Raw genomic sequence first — 19,972 nt, 5'->3', positions numbered from 1 at the left:
TCTATCTATCTATCTATCTATCTATCTATCTATCTATCTATCTATCTATCTATCTACATGCACATAGTTACATATATACATACATATATATGTGTGTGTATGCATATATTCCCTACAATTACCCTAATAATGAGAAAGGTCTCATGAGTTACAAATATTATCTTTCCATGTAGGAATATAAACAGTTCCACTTTAATAAGTCCCTTACGATTTCTCTTTCCTCTTTATCTTTTCATGCTTTTCTTGATTCTGATATTTGAAAGTCAAATTTTCTATTCAGCTCTGGTCTTTTCATCAAGAATGCTTGAAAATCTTCTACTTCATTGAATTTCCATTTTTTCTCCCTGAAGGATTATACTCAGTTTTGCTGGGTAGGGGATTCTTGGTTTTAATTTTAAATCCTTTGTCTTCTGGAATATCATATTCCATACCCCCTGATCCTTTAATGTAGAAGCTGCTACAATATTTGAATTGTTTCTTTCTGGCTGCTAGCAACATTTTTTACTTGACCTGGGAACTCTGGAATTTGAATATAATATTCCTGGGAATTTTCACTTAGGGATCTCCTTCAGGACTGCCACCCAAGACTGTGACCAAGATCCAAGCACAGGCAAAGTAAGAGAATCCTGTCTCAGAGCTAGCAAAGAGATCTCTGCAATTCCTATCTGATCAGCTGCTTAACCCCACCCCCCCCCCCCCCCCCCTGTCTGTGGGCCAAGAGCTCTGAAAACAGCCACTGCTGCCACCTCCTATGCCACCCCATGGCTGGGGCCAGTCCTCACTCCTCTCTCACCCAGATATGACAGATTTTTTCTACTAACCTTTTTAGTTGTCTTTGGTGTTTGTGGGTTGAAAAGTCTGGAAACTGTCACAGCTGCCAGTGATTCAGTGCCCTGAACCCTGCTCCAGTTTTTCTGGGGGCCCAGTCTGTGCTGGCACTACTCATGCTAGACTGTAGTATCTTTGCCAAGAAAACCCAAAGGGGGTCATGGAGAACACACAACAATGAGGTCAGCACAATGACTCTGTAGACCTTCAGTTTGATAGTCAGTCTAATATCTCTTCTCTCCCACACTTTCCTTCTGGTGTAGGGGTGTAGGGTATCCCCAGAGAAGACAAGTACCTCTGGTGTGGTGGCTACTAAGCCCTTTTCAGGGTTGCTTTCCACCTTTGGTGTCCACCTGTTCCACTCAACTCTCACCAAGAAAATGTAGCATGTGCAGAAGCCATGCCCTAGCAAACCATTTTGGCAGGGCTAAACTATGTTGAGTGTGACCAAGGGGTCTCAAACTGATAAGGAGATTGCATTGGAAGATGCTTGGATGCAAAGAGATTCTTCTGCCTAGATAGCCCAAGACTGGGAGTGTTCTGTATGGTAAGGGGGGTGATCTGATATAAACTGGGCACCCCACCCCACCCCTTATCTAATCTAATGACTCAATTCCTGCTCATTGTGTTGCCCAGATAGGTCTGGGGAAATGTTAATCTGTCTACTGTAAAGGCAGGTGATATGGAAATTAATGTCTCTTTGAACAGAATTAAATGACCTAAATCATATACTCAATACCCTCATTTTACTGTAGCCCACCTCCCAATGTGTTCACCAATCAGAACTGATTGGCACTTCTTGGGGACACATGCTATTTGAAAGGCATATATGACTGTACTCCCAACAGCCAATTTGAGTCAGTTCTAGACTGTAACTTCCATGCAATGCATGTCAAGCTGATGGGGTACAGGCTCTAGGAAACCCCTTGAACTCTGATTGAACCATCCCACTTGATGAGGCATTTACCTGAGGCCATAAACCTTTCATTATCACTAGGCCCAAATCTGTGTTACTCTTAACCTAGTCTAGCCCTTCATTGTCCAGCTACTTCTTACCCTTGATCCTATCAAAATATCTATACTCAAATCTGTTACCCTTAAACTAGCCTAGCTCTCCATTGTCTGTCATCTCCAGGTAGCCTTCAGCTATGTCCCACCCTTAATCCCATTCCTGAAGTCTGACTTCAGTTTCATCAAAGATCCTCCTTCAACTCCTCCTCAAAACCCTTCTCTAGACCACCACCTAGATCCATCCCATAGTCAATCTGTATATAAGATCCATCTTGCCTCCATTGAAGGGGCTGAGATTAATCTAGCACAGACTAATTCTTGTCAGATTATTCTGGCCTGCTTGTGTTGACAAATATCACAAATACTTAGGCTCCTTTTATGGTGAATCTTTAATAAACTTTGCTTTACTTTGGCTGAGAGAAGACGAGTCAAATTCATTTGGCAGGACCCAGTGTGTTTACATTTTGGAGCCTTGAACACCCCTAAACACCCAAAACCTCAACAAAGACAGTTTGAGAGAAATTAAATGTGGACACATTACCTAATTCATTTGGTTTTTTATTTTTTTTAGAACAAACTCTGTGAGAGATTGACACTATATTTTAAAAATTTTCAATACATGTAGATAGGTGACACACTGGACTTCGAGTCAAGAAGAGCTAGATCTGTGACCCTAGCCAAGTCATTTAACCTCTGTTTATCTGAGTGTTCTCAGTGCATATAATAGTACCTATTTCTCCAGAATGTTGTAAAGATCAAATGACAATATGTAAAGTACAAGAATGTACAAACTTTAAAGTACTATGTAACTGCTAGTAATTATTATTATTATTTATTAGTCAGTCAACAAACATTTAAGTACCTACTATGGGCCAGGCATTAGGCTAAGTGCTGGGGATCCTGTGATAGAAAAGGATAATCTCTAACCTCAACATTTGTCATAATTCTTCCTCATATTTGATGAAGAAATATTCATATGCAAACATATGTATGTGTGTATATATAATGTATGTGTCTGAAGATATAGACATGCCATATACATGTACATACATAAACATATGTATACATATGTATGTATACATATATGGATGTATTGTGTGTATGTATATAAAACTACCTTTGAGTGATAGATGTGTTTTGCTAATTTTGAACAGGTACCTTCTAGTTCTTTTGTTTTCCATTTTACCATGCCAAAAGTATATACTAAGACTGGAATTTTGTAGGTGTGAATTATTTTAAATATTTTCTTTCCATTCATCTTTTATTTCAGTATGTATTTTGATTCCTTAACATTGAGATGCCCATTATAATGTAAATTTCTTGAGAGTAAGACTTATTTTTTTTTGTTCAAAATGCTTAATAAATGTTGATTTATTATTTGATTGGTTAGAGCATCAAATTTTTTCTTCACAGCTTTATACTTAATGTGTCTTTCCTGGAGAAGATGGAGAATGTGTATTACTATTATTCATTAATTCAATTTGACATGCAAATTATTTGAGCATGAAGATTTCTGTTTATAGTCTTCCTTGATGTGCATTAATGATTGTATGCTCATGAAGTACAAATTCCATTTTAACATCATTGGAGAAGACTTTGGCAACAAGAAATAGCTCTTTAATTTGCTTTTAATGGAGTCATGTTACTTAACATCTTCTATGTACATCAAGGGATTAATGCAATGTTTTGTTGCCAGTCACTATTTGACATGAAATCCATGTTCAAATCTATTTAGGAGTATTTATGATGAATACTAAGCTAGGGAAATTTATAGTAGATTTCAAATGCCACCCTGAAAATTGCTAGATTTTATATTGAGTTCCTTACAGTAATACATTGATTAGAAATATTGATGACTTATTTTAAATAGAGAATAGTTTTCCACGTGGATATCACAAACTATAGTTTTCTTTCTACTCTTGTAGTATATGACTAAGCCACGAGTGCAGAATGGAATCCAAGCTTTTGTGATGATCAGTGAAGATGGTGGAAATGCTGATGGGCATCTTCAATAGTTACCAAATCGATAACGCGTTACTCTTTACATGCCCACCTGTGCCTTAATCCACATGCTGATTTGCTTATGGAAAGGAAGGCCTGGGAGTGCTTTATTAATGATCTCCCAAATTTAAGGCTCATCTGTCAATCAGGTGAGAAGGGAGGGACCAATGAAAAGAAGAAGAAGAAGTTAGAGTGGCAAAAATGAAGGAGACAGTATAGAAAGACAGAGAACAAAAGAAACAGATGGATAGACAGAGACAAAAGAGATATAAAAATGTAGAGACAAAGAGACACAGGGAAACAGAATCAGTGTGGTCTCATGCTTAAATTTAATAGGTGTGGGCTAATTGATTTTGCACAGTTGTGTGGTCAATTGTATTATGATAAAAACTAAATTAGAATGCAATGAAAATTAGCTTCTTTTTATTTGGAAACAAAAACTCATATCATAATAGAGCAAACAAAGATTTAAACTTAAGGGCAAGTTGATGCCAGTTCACTAGATCATGAAAAAGCAAAGGAAGAAAAAACAATTGAGATGTGTTAAATTCACTAGGTGTCAGTAGCAGTGACAGTCAGGGAAATAACAAAATTCTGTTCTGGCCACTCATTTCCTATGTAGGTTAGTGAGCTAGACAAAGTTAATTATGAATGATTGTATTTAGTTCAGAATATCAGTACCCTTCACTCACAAAGTCATTGAGTGGTCATTGATGATGGTATGTATATACAATACTTTGTTTACTTCCCCATTCTTAGATTAGAAACCAGATTCCTTGGTTTCTTCATCTCAAAAGACTCTCTCTTATGATCCTTCAGTATGTCTTGCCATCAGCACCTTTGTTGGTAAAGGGGTAGATTCTCTGAATGCTTTGAAATCTATTATGTCTATAGTATTACTATAATATAGCTACCTTATTGAAAAAAATGAGGATAGTTTAGTATGAACTATTCTTGAGGACTCCATACTGGGTTTTAGCAATCATTATTTTCCTTTATAGATGCTCACAAATCATTCCCTAAAGAATGTTTTTGATAACTTTGGCATGAATAAAAATCAATTTCACTGGCCTCTAGTTTGCAGAATGTGTCCTGTTCATTTGTTTTAATTGGGACATTTGCCCTTCTCAACTCGAAAAACAATTTCCTCAATTTCCAGGTCCTTCAAAGACAACAGAAAGTGTCTCATTATTCATATCTGCCAATTCTGTCAGTCCTCAGGAATGCAGCTCATCTGGATTGGGGAGCTTAACTTACAGAAGGCTACAAGATGCAGTCTGTCCATCTCTACATTACCTTGGGTGTCAATTTCTGCTACATATCTTTGTTCTAGGCTTTGAAGTCCAAAGATGAGGTCTTCCTTCAGATATGGATGATAATTCTAACTTTGCCTTTTTATATCCTTTATATTCTTTTTTTCTCAGAGAGAGACAGAGAGGGAGAGGAAGGAAGGAAGGAAGGAAGGAAGGAAGGAAGGAAGGAAGGAAGGGAGGAAAGAAAAATAATTTTTAGTGAGCATTTAATATTTCTTTATTAATCATTTATTATTAAATAATTTATTTCTTTATTAATCATTGCTTACAAATATCTCATTTTATCCTCATAATAAGTCTAGGATGTGGATGTTATTATTGCCAACATTATACAGATGAAGAAACTGAGTCAGAGGTTAAATGACTTGTCTAGGGTCACAAAGATACTTAAGTGTCTGAGGTCAAATTTGACCTCAGTTCTTGACAACTCCAGTCACAGAACTCTATTTACTGAACCTCTGTGTAGCCACCTCTGAAGACTGATCCCAGAAATATCTCAAAATAAAGCACAAATGTTTCTGTGTAGGCAAATGAAACAAATTCCTGATGCTAGTACATCTCTGAAAAGCAGAAATTGTAAATATCTATCTTAGTAACAATGTATATTTGCAGTAATTTCCATGAATTTAATTTGTGTGCCTCAGAATTTGACCCTCCTGATGGCAAAAATCTTGTTTTCAGCATATAAGAGAATGACCATCCAATTTCATTTATTCATTTTTATATTCAAGGAGAGACAATAGTATACTCATTTTTTGAGTTACTTGTAAGATATGAAATTTTCAGATAACTTTTGTTTTTGTTTGCTACAATGTGGACATTTGTTTAAATAGGTATTGTTAAAAATACAAATTATATAAACATTAAATGCATTTTGTTCACATGCAAAATCCATCCCTCAGATATCTGAAGAACAATATTAATTTACCAAAAGGTATATTCAATTGGATATCGAAAAGAATAAACTACATTCTTATGATCATCCCTCCTTTTGAAAACTGTCAGGATAGTTGAAACTCCCACTAAGCCTTCATACTTATTGCAGAAAATACTTAGAGAAATCAGTGTCAATACCTATGAATAGAACAACCTACAAAATAATCCTATGTTGGAAATATTGGGTTGACTGCAGAAATATATGTTACTAATAAAACCTCTGATATCCCTTGAAGTAGATGAAGAAATTTTGGTGACATAACAACAGTCAAAACAGCATGCTATTTTCATTACTATGAGTACCATCAACATTTTGAAAGGGGCCAGCAGAAATATTTTGTTAAAGAAAATGATGGCAAAACTCTGATATAGATTCTGTAAGCTATACTATGGTGAAAATCACAGCTATGTTTTTGGTTTTCATTTGCTTAGAATGGGAGAATATGTGTGGTTCTATTTAAGACCATCTCTTGATTCAGCAGTTCCTGAATTCCCCAGAGAAGAGATGAAAATGTAAAAAGTCATTTGCATTATACAGTGTCCTGTAGTTATATCATCAGGTAACTTTGATACAAATATTACTTTTTTGGATTATGGAACAAAGGCAGTACTGGATTTTTATAATATTAAAAACAGATATAGAGCAATGTACCAGGAATTTTTCCCTCATTCATTTGAAGTTATGCCCTACCCTCATAAATCAAAAACTCATGCAAGTCATATTTTCAGTATGTGCAGATATGGATACAGGGTATTTTTCCTTTTTCCAATAGACTAATTTTGCTAAAAATACATTATAAATGTTTATACATTATTTTATGTTGAGCATTTTACTGCTCATTATATGAATTATGAAAGTGATAATGTCATTAAGAATTTTTTGAGTGACTGTACCTAAAAATTAGTGATTTATGTCAACCTCAGGAGATCTCATTAGTGGAGTAGCCCAGTGATATTGGGCTGTAATATTAACGGAAATATGGTGGCCCAGAATAAGGAAGGAGGTAAATTCTTACTGTATGCTATTTAATTTATGCATATATAATTTTCTTTAATTCTGGACATAGCATTTAAAGAAGGGCATTAAGAAATCAGGGCATGCTCAGAGGGATAGAACTGGCAAGGTAAAAAGATTTGAGGTCTTTTTTGAGTTTTGGTTAAAACAAGTAGGAACATTTGGCCTACAAGAAAGAAGACTCAGGAGAAATAATATTGCTATCTTCATATATTTGAAGTGCGATCACATGGAAGAGGCATTAAACCATTTCTGCTTGGTCATAGAGGAAAGAACTGGAAGAAGCTGAAAGATGTCCTCTGATATCCATTGTAGCTCTAAAGCTATGAATTTTCAGAGTGGCTGATTCTGTGTCAATATATAATGAAATAAATTACTAAATATTGGATCAGTCTAAAAGTAGAATGGTGAGCTTTCAGACATGGTGTGTTTCTCATTCATTCATTTCAGTCATGCTTGACTCTTCATGACCTCTTTTGGGGTTTCTTGGCAGAGATACACTGGAGTGGTTTGCCATTTCTTTCTCCAGCTCATTTTATAGATGAGGAAATGGAGGCAAAAAGGGTTAAGTGACTTTTACAGGTTCACACAGCTAGTGTCTGAGGTAGGATTTGAACTCAGGTCATCCTGACTCCAGGTCCAGTGCTCTATACACTTTGACACCTAGCTGTCCCCATATGAGCTGAATGATGACTTGTCAGGGTAGGTGACCCTTAAAATTCATAGATTCTCTGAATTAGACTAGTAATAGCTTCAAGGGCTCAGCCCACTCCTTTAACTATAAGTAAATCAAAGACGCATAAAGGTAAGTGGCATTGCTTAAAGGTCCCACAAATTCAAATTGACAGACCTCAGGCATGGATGCAGATCTGGTGACTTCAAGCCTTTGATATGTTACCTTCCTCACCTTCTATGCACATTTTTTTTTCTAAATTTTCAAACAAACAAACAAAACCTCTCAAACTTACTCTTACACATTTGGATTACAGATCCTATATTTCACTTTGCTGATAAATGTGACTTTCCCACACAAATGAAAAATCCATCAGTCTACATCTTCAGGGTTATAATATACTAATCAACTGTGTCAACAGACAGGCTTATATAAAGATCTGTGAATTGAAATTTATCTTAATTCTGATTATAATGTATAATCTCATCCAAAATCAATTATTACTGTTATTCCAATACTGCAAACAAAATGTTAGCACAAGAATGTTTGGCTTTTCAGAGTGGGTATAAACATATCCCTAGTTTCTTTCCACCAGTTGAAGTATATTGACTTTAGAATCTAGGTCCTTTAAAATGAGCTCAAATCAATCACTTCTGCCTTGTTTGAGTCTGATAGAAAAGTGAACTTATATTTTCCATTTGGTTTTTGATTTCTTAGAGTTCAAGTGTCCTTTCTTATAAACAACTTATGTTTTCTTTAAGAAGTGACCTAATCTTAAAATTCTCCTTTCTTTATTCAATATTCTGCCCTGAGAAGTCACATATAAAGTAAGCTATGTTAATTGAGTCATATTTTAAATGAACTAAAGGAATTTGACAAGCCAAAGAATATGTTTGTTTAAAATGAATATTTTTTCTTCTATGTGCCTTGATTCTAAATCTAGTTTTATTTTTTTTTCTTATTGGATTGTTTTAAAACTAACTACACTGTGATGCCTATTTCTCTATAGATATTTTTCTTTGTCTACCTTCTCCCTGATTTAGTCCTGATTTCATCTTCTCTCAATTATGTTTTTAATATCCTCCTACCAAATGTATGTTCCTATATACTTGGATTTTTAACTCATCAATTTTGGGATTATCTGTGCCCCTTTGTCCCCTTGGTCATCTTGGGTTCTTGAAGTTCTTCCTTACCTAGAATGCAAAGTCAGCTTCAGCTATTGAGGTCATCTGGTAAAAAACAAAAATAAAAACAACTTATAAATTGCCAATGTGGACAAAGAAGTCCAAACAAATAAAATAACTTGCCCTTCTCACAGAAGATAAATAGTAGAATCAGGTTTCAAATCCAGGGCACTCAACTTCAAATCTAGCTCCCTTGGTACCTTTCTTAAGGGAACAATAATCTTTTGTAAGAAAGGCCAACGACACAACATTATAATAAGTGCATGTCTCAAGGGAAGACCCCTGCATATGACTGGATAGGATAGATAGCTAAAAATCTATATCTATTTTAATTATAATAAAGGTTACCAAAGTTCTACCTTGGCTATAATGCTTAAAATACCAACACTTTTTTTTATTTTAATTTTGGAGAAAGTTATTGATTTCACTTAGAGTGGGAAAATACCTAAGAAGTATATTTTGGGGGTGGAGTGAGAGAGGGAAGAAAGTGAGTTCCATTTTTAAATACCTACTTACCAAATAATGTCAGTTCCAAAAGTCAATTGAGAATTTTTTGGTTGTTTGTTTTAAAGAACAAAACTATACAATATGATTTGGAGCATATATCAGGGGAAAGTATGTGATCTTTGTGTAATTAATCAGGAGTAGGGCATAGTTTCACACTTTATTTCTCATGGTAACAGCTGTTAAGAACATTTTGAAAATTGTCTTTATAATATAAGATAGGAGCAAATGATGATGTTTAATTGGTATTTATGGGCAATTTCCTATTTTGAAATGTGGAATAAAAAGTTTATTGAATTTTTATTCCTACCCTGTAACCCTCTATTTCCAAACTTTTTGAATACTTTTTTTTTATATTAAGGGCCAAAACAAATGTGTCTTGGGCATAATGATGGCTTCCTTTAATTGCTCTTTCCATCCAATGAGGCAACTTTGGCTTCACGATGGTAAAGCAATTAAAATAGGTACACTGGTAACAAAGCATAACAATACTTAGTTCGGTGCATTATACACGGTTACAACAGCCAAGAGGCTTATAACAGATTCCAAGATGGGTGCAGTGCCTCTGTAGATAATTAAGTGTTTTGGTGGGAATTTGTTCGAAAACCTGATATACAATTAGACAAATGTGTTCACATATCATGTTTCACTGAAGCCTATTTGAACCTTCTATGCTTGGCGATGGGTCCTGATCCTAAATGCTTTTATGCCTGATTAATTGTCAATATTAGGCAGGAGTTTGCTCATTAGCTCCTTGCAGGGCACATTTCAGACTGCAGTAAGCTCCATTTAGAGATGATATGCTAACAGTTAATAAACGGCATTGTCTATATTTTGTGTGAACTTCATTTAGCCAAATGGACATATGAGGATGTTTTCTAAATGAATGGAATACATATGAATTATTCCCTGCTACATAAAAATTGAAATTGCTAGTGCCTTTAACTTGTTAAGGTCCCTTTTGTTAATTTTAAAGTGGGAAGAGGAAAGAAAGCGGGAGGAAAGAAGGGAAAAGGAAGGGAATACGTGGAAAGGAAGGACGGAAGAAACGAAGGAAGGAAAGGAGGAAGGGAGGTTGAAAGAGGAAGAGAGGAGGAAGGAAGGAATGAAAAAAGGAAGGGAAGGATGAGGGAAGGAAGTGAGAAAGGAAGGAAAGAAAGAAATGGAAAAAAGGAGAGAAGGAAGGAAAGAAAATGAAAGGTAAAAAGAGTAGAAGAAAGAAAAAATATTAATAACATTATTTATGCTACATTTTAGTCTTACAATATGCACATCAACTACTTTAGATCATAATGGTACTGATGAGTTAAATTGGAATCACTTTGAAGAAAAGGAAGTAAATTAATAAGCATCTTGCCTTTCAAATGACCAAATTTGTACATTCATTTTCTTAGACCTTAGTAACTAACTCAATATCTATCTTAAAATTAACTATATTTTACTGCACAAATTATGTATTAAAAAATAAATCCATTTAGTTTTTGCCAAACTTGGGCATTTAATTCAGTTTTATTTACTAGAAAGTCTATCAGATCCCCCCAAAACAAGATTTTCCTTAACAACCTGATTCCCCCTGTAAAATACCTCACAGTTTTCAAAGGCACTGATAGGAAAGCACTGTCAAAAGAACTCAGAAAAAGGGACTTACGCAGGGTTTCTACACACAAGTCAGTGCCTATGCTGAGCACAAGACCAAAACCAGTACAAACACACAAAAAATATAACTTCCTGAGAACTCACTAGACTAACATAAAACAGAAATCCTCAAACCCACCAAAGTGTCAGGAAGGATTCTTAGTGTTTCCTTAACCCTTACACTTCCCACCCTCAAACATAGGAGTAAGTTCCTGTAGATAACTCATTGTTGTTGCTTTTTAGATTTACCTGTCCCACAATGACAACATTTCAGAGACAATGATGAAACATTTGCATTTCCAGGCCCTGTGGGGAGAGGGGGGGCGGGGAGAGAGAAGTAGACAGTCATACAGAGACAGAGAGACAGAAAGACAGAGGCAGAGAGACAGAGACAGTGAGAGACAGCGACAGACAGAGAGAGAGGCAGAGATAGGCAGAGAGACAGAAAAGGAGAGACGGACAGAGAGAGAGAAATGACGAGACTAATAAAAAATAAAGGAAAAGAGTGTCCAATGCTAGTCTGGACTGTGGAATTCATGTTTAGAAATAATGGGATAAAGAGTAACCTTTTATTATTAGTTAATACATGTAAAACATGATGTACACGTATACATAATATGCATATATATGTATAAACAAACTCTATATGAAAGAAATGAATCTTCTATAATTATGCAGAAAGAAAACCACTAAATCATATTATTTAGTCATCTACAGTTAGCATCCCCTCTGCTGTTCCTCAAGGTGTTTACTCCATTTGAGTTTCTATCCAGGCAAATGATAAAAGCAAAAAACTAATTTCCAATTATCCCTGGAGAAGGATAAAAGGACAACGTGACTCGGTGGTCATGCATGTGCTTGTGGCATTTAGAGGACAATTAAACACCAAGCTCCCTCCTAGCAGCCATGTGCATGAGTAGAGAAGTCTCATCACTGTGTCTGACAAGTCTCAGAAAGGCACAAAGAAAGACACAAAAGAATGAGTTATTTAGTTAAAAAATCACTCTAAATAACTTATTTTTATGTATCAATAAGCCCACAGATAGGGAATAAAGTATGCCTGGGGAGCCAGTGACTCCTGAAATGGAAAGAACACAGGTCTTGAAGACAGTAAACATTGGTTCAAATCCTACCTCAAATATTTATTAGCTGTGTGACTCTGGGAAAAATCATTTCATTTTTCTATGCTTCCTTTTTAAAATTAGGGGGTTAGCTTAGATGACCTGTAAGATTCACTTCAGTTATAAATCTATGACTGATAAGTCTATGCTACATACAAATTATATTTTCTTTCTCCAATATAAAGCATACATAGAATACAAAGAAGAGGCAATTTAGTTGGTGTATAAAAGATAAAATACAAAGATTTTTCACTAATCATATATATTTTGATTAGTCATCACCCAATTACACATGACTCATTCTCAATACCAGATCATAGATTTAGGTCTGCAAGGAACCTTTTAGGCTATTCAGATTAATTTTACAGTGTACAGGTGGATGGTGATTGAGTAAATTTATTAAATCATTACATCCCATTTAGAATGATAGAATTCTATACTCTAATATCTTAACCAGAAGGGGAACATTTATCAGTCAATTATATGCTTTAGGCTAAGGTCACAAAAAGTCCTTGATCAAATGGAGTAACATTGCACAGGAAGAGTGTTCAAATTAGCTGAAAAAAGCTCAGTATTGTTCTATGGGACTCGTACAAAGGCAGAAATTGTTTCAGTACTTGGTAGATTTAAACAAGTAGAGAAAAGAGGGGTATTCTGATTAAACTATTAAGATGAAATGAACTGGGAAGGAGGGAGTTACAGAGACTCCGGCCTCAGTCTAAATTTGAGAGGTCCAGAAGACTTGTCATCTTCCCATCAGTATCCTAGTAACACCCCTCAAAACAGCTGACTGTGTTGTCTGTAATAGGATACAAAGACAACCTCAACACCAATTCCTGACTCAATAAAGAGCTCAGCCAGAAATCTACACCTTACCTAAGGGGGTGTATCTCAGCAACTTTATTATTTCTTTGTCAATTGTGCTTTAAGGTGCTCCCAGTTTTCCCTGGACTCTGAGCATATCGGTGGGGGAGTTTTCACAGACATTTGGGGGAGATGTTTTGTACCAATATACAGTTCCTTGTACATTATAGGTACCTAATTAATGCTTGTTGATTGAAAAAAGCTTACTACCTTACTACCATTCAGTAATAATTATATATTATAATTAAATATATTTAATTCTATATTATAATATATTAATTATAAATAAATTCACATATACACATATATGATTTACAAGGACATTTCATTATCTGGAATCTAGAGATCGAAATAATGTAGAGAAATAATGAACACAGTTATGTTATAGTATGTGGATTTTCTCCATGAGATGCTTCATTGGGATACTTCCTCTTTGTTATCTTTCTAGAAGACACAGGTCTATTACTCCCCTGTCCTCTTATTCCCCACACAAGATGGCGCATCATGCAACTACACAGAAAGCTTACATGGCCATGATCTGGACAGTACCTCTGCCAAATCCAGAAAAGGCAATTGTGTGGCCTTCAAGAGTACAGCTTTCCCCTCTTTATTCCACCGCTTAGAAACCAATAATTGGTACAGAATCATTGGTTTCTTTTCCTTATCCATTAATATCAAGAAACTTGGACCAAGAAACTTCCCCCTCAGTTACACTGCCCCCCCTTCCCTATTCCCTCCTCACATATACCTAGATATATTGTATTGAAATGATCAGTACTCCAAAGAGGTTTTCCTCCTGTAAAATTCAACATACACATCAACAAGTATTTTTAGCTCTAATCAACACAGGTTCATCATTCCATGAAACTGTCATGCTCATATCATTCCCCTCATACAGATTGTCCTTCCCTTTCCTCTTCTTTATCCATTTCCTATCATATCACATTCCTGCTCAAAGCCTACTTCCTCCAGAAAGCCCTTCCTGACTACTCTCATGAATCATATTTTCCTCTAAGCTGACAGCACACATAAGTGGAACCACGTCATTTATAGCTCATCCTATAGTGGTTCGTATTTTCTTCTTATTTCATGTGTGCTAGTCTTGTGTCCAACTAGAGTCCCCTTGAAGGGAAGGAATAGTATGGTCTTTGTCACTCATACTGCCAAGCACATAAAGAGGGACATAGGAGATATCTGTTGATTGATTTACGTTCATTTTTGGTCAGATCTTCCTTTTGGTGCCCTTCCAAGTCTTACTGTATAGGGACCTTCATGGAATTGTGTTGTAAAATATAAAATATTTTGGGGGAGGTATCATGGTGCAGCAGAAAGAATTGTTATTCAATTGTTTAGGCATGTCTGACTTTTGGTGACCTCATTTTGGGGTTTTCTTAGCAAAAATGCTACAATAGTTTCCTATTTCCTTCTCTAACTCATTTTGCAGGTGAGAAAACTGAGGAAAAAAAGGTTAAGTGACTTACCTAGGGGCACATAGTAAGCGAGGCCATATTTGAACTCATGTCTTTCTGACTCTAGGCCTAGTTCTTTATCAACTGAACTGCGTACCAAGTCCTGTCCGTTCCCTGACATTTTCTCCAAGAGAAAATGAAGGAATTTTGTCAACTGCTTGACCAAAAAAAAAAAAGTATAGACAAAATGTAAACTTCATTTTTTTCAAAAAAGACCTCAACAGGTAAGAATAATGAGTTGAATATAAGAACTTGAAATGTAATAAGAATAAATATAAAATACTAAGCTTGGATTAAAAAAAGTCAACTATCAGGTTAAGGGTGACATGATTGGGCAATAAATTCTGAAAAAAAATGTCTTAGGAATTTAGTGGACTAAACACATCATCAGCATGACATGGCACCTTGACCTAAAGTTTTCTTCAGTTACATTAAGAGAAGTCTATTTAGAATAAGAATAGCAAGAGTCTAAGTGCTCTCTGTCCTGGTGAGATCACAGATGGAAAAATTTGTTCATTTCTGGGTTCTCTATTTTGCCAAAAACATGGGAAAGCTGATATATATCTAGGGAATGAGGAATAAGATGAGGAGAGCACTCACAATTGCATTTGAGGATAACTTGAGAATAAGAATGTAGAGTCCGGAGAAAATGCCGCTTCATAAGGTTAGGACTGTTATATCAAAATATTTCACAATCTATCATTTGGAAGATTGAGTAGACCTTTTGGTTCCAGAGTACAGAGTTTGGAATGACTGGGATATATAGAATTTTGAATTTGGGATTCATATAAAGAAAAGCTTTTGATCTCTGAGGAATTTCCAAAAGCAAAAAGGGTTCTCTTGTGTGATACAAAACTTTCCATTTCTTGAGGTCTTGAAGACTATTTGTAGATGTTATTGTTTCTATTCCTGCTTGAGATTTATCTTGAACATCCGTAATCCCTGCCAACTTTGATAGTCTGTGGTTATATAACTAATTATTACAATTTGTGAATTGAGAGTTTCTAAAAGAAGAATATAGGTATTCATATACAATTATCAAAAGAATAATAATCATTGATATTTACATAGAACTTTAAACTTTATAAAGCTTCATATAAATATCATTTTACTTGATCCTTAAAACAATCCTGTGAGGTAGATGCTATAGACATTTTGATCTACATTTTAAGATAGAAGAACTGAGACTTACATCAGAAAAGTGAGTTGCCACAGTGTCAAAGGATGAATTCCAACCCAGATCTTCTGAATTTTGAGACCTGTGTTCTTTCCAGAATGCTAAGGTGCCTCCCACGTTCCCCTAGAAAAGGCAGTCTTCTTCCTTAGTTTACAGCTTCTGAAAGAAAGCATAATAAACAATGAGAGGGAATTGCCCCCTTTAAAGCCAGATAGAACACAACTTTAACCCTGTCCCCATGAAAATTAGGCTAATTTAACATCCTTGAGACTTATTTGAGTCAGGATGCTAGGGACTCAAGCTGTTGACACCCCTGCCTGTTGACCTGAGTATGAAACAGGCGAGAGAAATTCCAGGCACTACAATCCACTATAGGCAAGTCAGGCAGGGGAGCTTCATTCAGCTGAATCAACTCAAAATGTCACCAATGCATAACATCATTGAATATTCTTTTCCTACAATGACTAAATAAATCTTCTTTTATTAACTGTTGAATGATCTACAAGTATCTTCTTTATTACAACATTATACCTAAACTACCCAAGGCCTGGCTTTTCATGCCCAGCCCAGAAAAACTGGCATAGTCAGTAGGTCATCGAAACAACTGTGATTCTAGGATGCTAATGCTCTCGTCCAGGAAAGTCATGATGGGACCTAAAATAGGGTGGTGGCATTTTAAGACAGTCAAGGAGGAAGAAGAAAGAAATATTATGGGAGAAATCAGCATTCCTTGTCAATTGATGGCATGTGGGAGTCATGAGAGGGAGGTCTGAAGGAAGCTGAATAGTCCAGGATCACTCAGAGGTTTAGAAGTTAGGTGACTGAGAGAGTATCATCTCCCTAGGTATTGGGAAAGTTTTGAAGCAGAGTGAGTTTTGGAGAAAAAATATTGATATAACAGGTAAGTGTAACACAGAGGAAATAAGTAAGGTATATATATATACATACATACATACATATATATATATATATATGGAGGGAGCAAAGAAGGGGGAGGGAGACAGAGAGGGAGACACACTTACACAGAGACAAAGAGACAGAGACAGAAATGGAGACAGAGACAGACAAACAGATGGGAGAGAGAAACAGAGAGAGACAGAGAGAGAGACCCAGAGATAGACAGACAGATGGGAAAGAGACACAGAGACAGAAAGGAATTGAAACATATTGGAGGATAAAAGTGTTTACTTGGCTTATTGTCTACATGGTTCAGGAAAGGGATTCTTAACCTAGCATCCATGAACTTAAAAAAAAATATTTAGATAACAGTATAAGGTTAGTTTCATTTTTAATCCTGCTTATTTTATCTTATACATTTGAAATGTTATTTTGAAATGGGGGCCATAAGCTTCACCATACTACCAAAGGTGTCTGCTACACAAAAAAAAAAAACCATTAAGGACCCCTGGTATAATGGGAAAAGCCCCTCCTGTGTTTAGAGTCAAAACACTTAAGTTCAAATCCTGAATCTTTGTGGCCTTTGATGAGGCATATAATCTCTCTGAGCTCCAGTTAACATGCTTATAAAATGAGGGGGTTGGACTGGATGACTAAGATTCTTTTTAATTCTAGAGTTTGATCCTAAAATTTTGGAAAAATCTTAGAAAAGTTAAACATTCCTATGTAAATCCTATGTCCCTAAAGAATAATTAGTTTACAAGACTGAAGTAGGTTTTACTGTTATGATGATGATGGTGATGATGATGATGATGATTTTGTCCAATAATATATCTTTCCTAGAGAACATTATTCTTGAGAGAGCAAAGTTTAAAATTTAATCAGTGGAGAAGGAAAAATGGAACAAAGGCACTGGTTAATCTTTCCTTTCAATTTATAGCCTCTGCATTTCTGGAACTAAAGCAAAATAACATAGTTTCTCTGTTCTCAAATGAATTCAGACATGTGCATTTACAGCCATTTCAGTAGGAAGGGGTTATAAGTTCTGAGACAATCTCTGTAAGAGCCTTCTATACATCTTTAGTTGAAAAAAAAATAAGGGAATTTGGGGATCTATATACTAGTAGCCTACATAATGTTAGAAGTGTATGGGGCTAAAGCTTTTATTTACTGATCCATCTACACCTCTTGCCCAGCCCCAGGTTACAACCCAACATATTAGTATTCCCCAGGTCTTTGACCCTAGTGAGGCTTGGCTGCTGGAGAGCTTTATATGTGTACTAATCGCTCTATTTTCTAAAAGTGTTTTCACCATGAAAGGCTTTCATCTTTTTTTTTTTTTTGCCTTTCCATTTCTTTCCTCATGTTTCATTGTCTATTCTGACTAGTTGAAGGGCGTTTCCCTTGGGAAGATTTCTCTCTTTCATTGATTAATTACATCCTGCAAAATGTAACAAATTTGTATACATCTGAGATTTAGTTGAATAATTTTGAAATGTAACCAGCAGCACAAATTCATTTCATAAGATCACAAAGGCATCCAATATAGGAGATCATGTATTTTTATATTTGTTTGTATAACCAAAGATGAAAACTGTACCAATGAAGAAATGTATAGAGCCACAATGTAAGCCTCTAATTTTAACTACTTTAAAATCATTTTCAATGCTTAAATTGACCAAGGTGGTTGAGTTTTTTTAAGCTTCATTTGGACATAAACTTTATAGAAATAGTAAAATAAAAAAGAATACATATGAAATTCCTATTTTCCCCCTCCATTTGACTTTTACCTACCATAAATAACTATGACTATCTTTCTGAACTTATACATGAATTTTCACCCCTTTCCCCAAATCCTAGCTACTGAAAATAGTGGGGAAATAATTTGAATTCAATTACAACCTTTTTAGTAGTGCTTTCTACAGCATCTAATATACTGTGGATTAACCATTGAGGGTTTGTCATTTACAACATAATATTGAATTCCTCAAAATGAATCCTTTACTTCTGGCTATTCAGAAGGAGCTCTCCCAGCTTTTTAAAAATCCAGTCACATTAAGGTTTTCAAAGTGCACGTGGGAATCCTATTCTGGTCTCCATTCTATTGGCATAGTTGGTAAGTTATCAAAACACATGTAATTCTAGGATGCTAATGGAACATAATGGAAGCCTAGATAATTTTGAGCTGAAATCTTGAAAATTTAGGCAGTTTCTTCTGAACTTGGCCCCTTCTTGCCCCTAGACTGTTATCCCAATCATGACTCCCCATCTTATCTGTGAATTTCCACCACTGTTGATACTAAATGGACACATATGGGTTAAAGCTGGGTCCTCAATTACTGTGGCTTAGTGATGCAATTCCAACTTTGCAATCACATACCAACTTTGCAATCCCATCTTTAAGATGTGTGCTTTAAAAGATGTCTACTCTATTTATTTTTTATAAAGAGAAACAGTGAGCAGTAAAGGAGTGCAGGTCAGACTTGGAATTCAGCAGACCTGGCCTCTAGTGACATTCTGATATCTACTAGCTATCTGACTATGGGAAAATCATGCCATTTCTCAATCTATTTTGAGTTAGTTCCTTAAAATATAAGTTACAGAGGAATTGCAGATCTATGTTGGGAAAAAAAAGAGTTTCCCCACCAGTGTTTGCCCATTTCCATGAATTTACAGAACAAGACACCCTGTGTTCCTCTCCCCTGACAATACCTCCCGAAAAGGATCATGTATTTGCATTAATTTATGTCCCACTTAAGAAGTGGGGACAGACATTTTAAGTAATAATTTTTTTTTCAAAATAAGGCAGAGTTCAATACATAAATTATAGGACTATAGCATATCGTACATCTAGGTGTCTAAGACTGGAAGGAACCTCAAAGCCTATCTAGACCAAACCCTCATTTTATAAATGAAGAAACTGAGGCCAGAGAAAGTGTGACTTGCCCAAGGTCACATAGGTTGTGTCACATGCAAGAACTGAAACCAAGGCCTTGGAATGCTGAACCATAGTTCAATCCACTGTTTCTCATTTTCCCCTTCTAAGTCATCATTCCTTTGGATTTAACCATAGTTGTCACAGTCAGAAGTTATTCTCCTTATTTAAATGAGCTAGCAGTTGCTAATATCCACATCACAATTGATCCTAATTCTTAACCTCATAGGAGAACCCTGAAGTCAAAATGGATCTAGCAATTGGGTATGTAGTCACTAGAAGAGACACAGCTGAGGATCTGTGGCTCTAGTCAATTATACTGTATCTATGCAGGATATGGGGTTTCATTCTCATAGTCACCAACAAGAAACCTCATTTTAGCTGTGGCTCTTTTGTGGCTATGGTTATG

General features: G+C 35.7%; 1 long non-coding RNA gene across 2 annotated transcripts in view; it reads right to left on the bottom strand.

Annotated features, from left to right (window-relative positions):
• LOC138165655 (uncharacterized) overlaps positions 1–19,972 on the bottom strand; it is a 45,006-nt gene that overhangs the window by 17,361 nt on the left and 7,673 nt on the right. Inside the window, exons 3-4 of one of the 2 annotated variants that reach the window (XR_011169391.1) lie at positions 15,747–15,890; positions 8,971–9,006 (exon numbers count right to left, since the gene is read on the bottom strand). This is a non-coding gene — a long non-coding RNA (uncharacterized lncRNA). Of the gene's footprint in view, positions 1–8,970; positions 9,007–15,746; positions 15,891–19,972 lie in introns of those variants that run through there. The other variant, XR_011169392.1, reaches the window with a different exon arrangement.

Source organism: Petaurus breviceps, unplaced genomic scaffold (assembly GCF_028583685.1).
Source record: "Petaurus breviceps papuanus isolate PSGF00001 unplaced genomic scaffold, PetGlider_PUasm1.0 214, whole genome shotgun sequence".
Lineage (NCBI taxonomy): Eukaryota > Metazoa > Chordata > Mammalia > Diprotodontia > Petauridae > Petaurus > Petaurus breviceps.
This window is presented reverse-complemented; position numbering and strand designations above follow the sequence as displayed.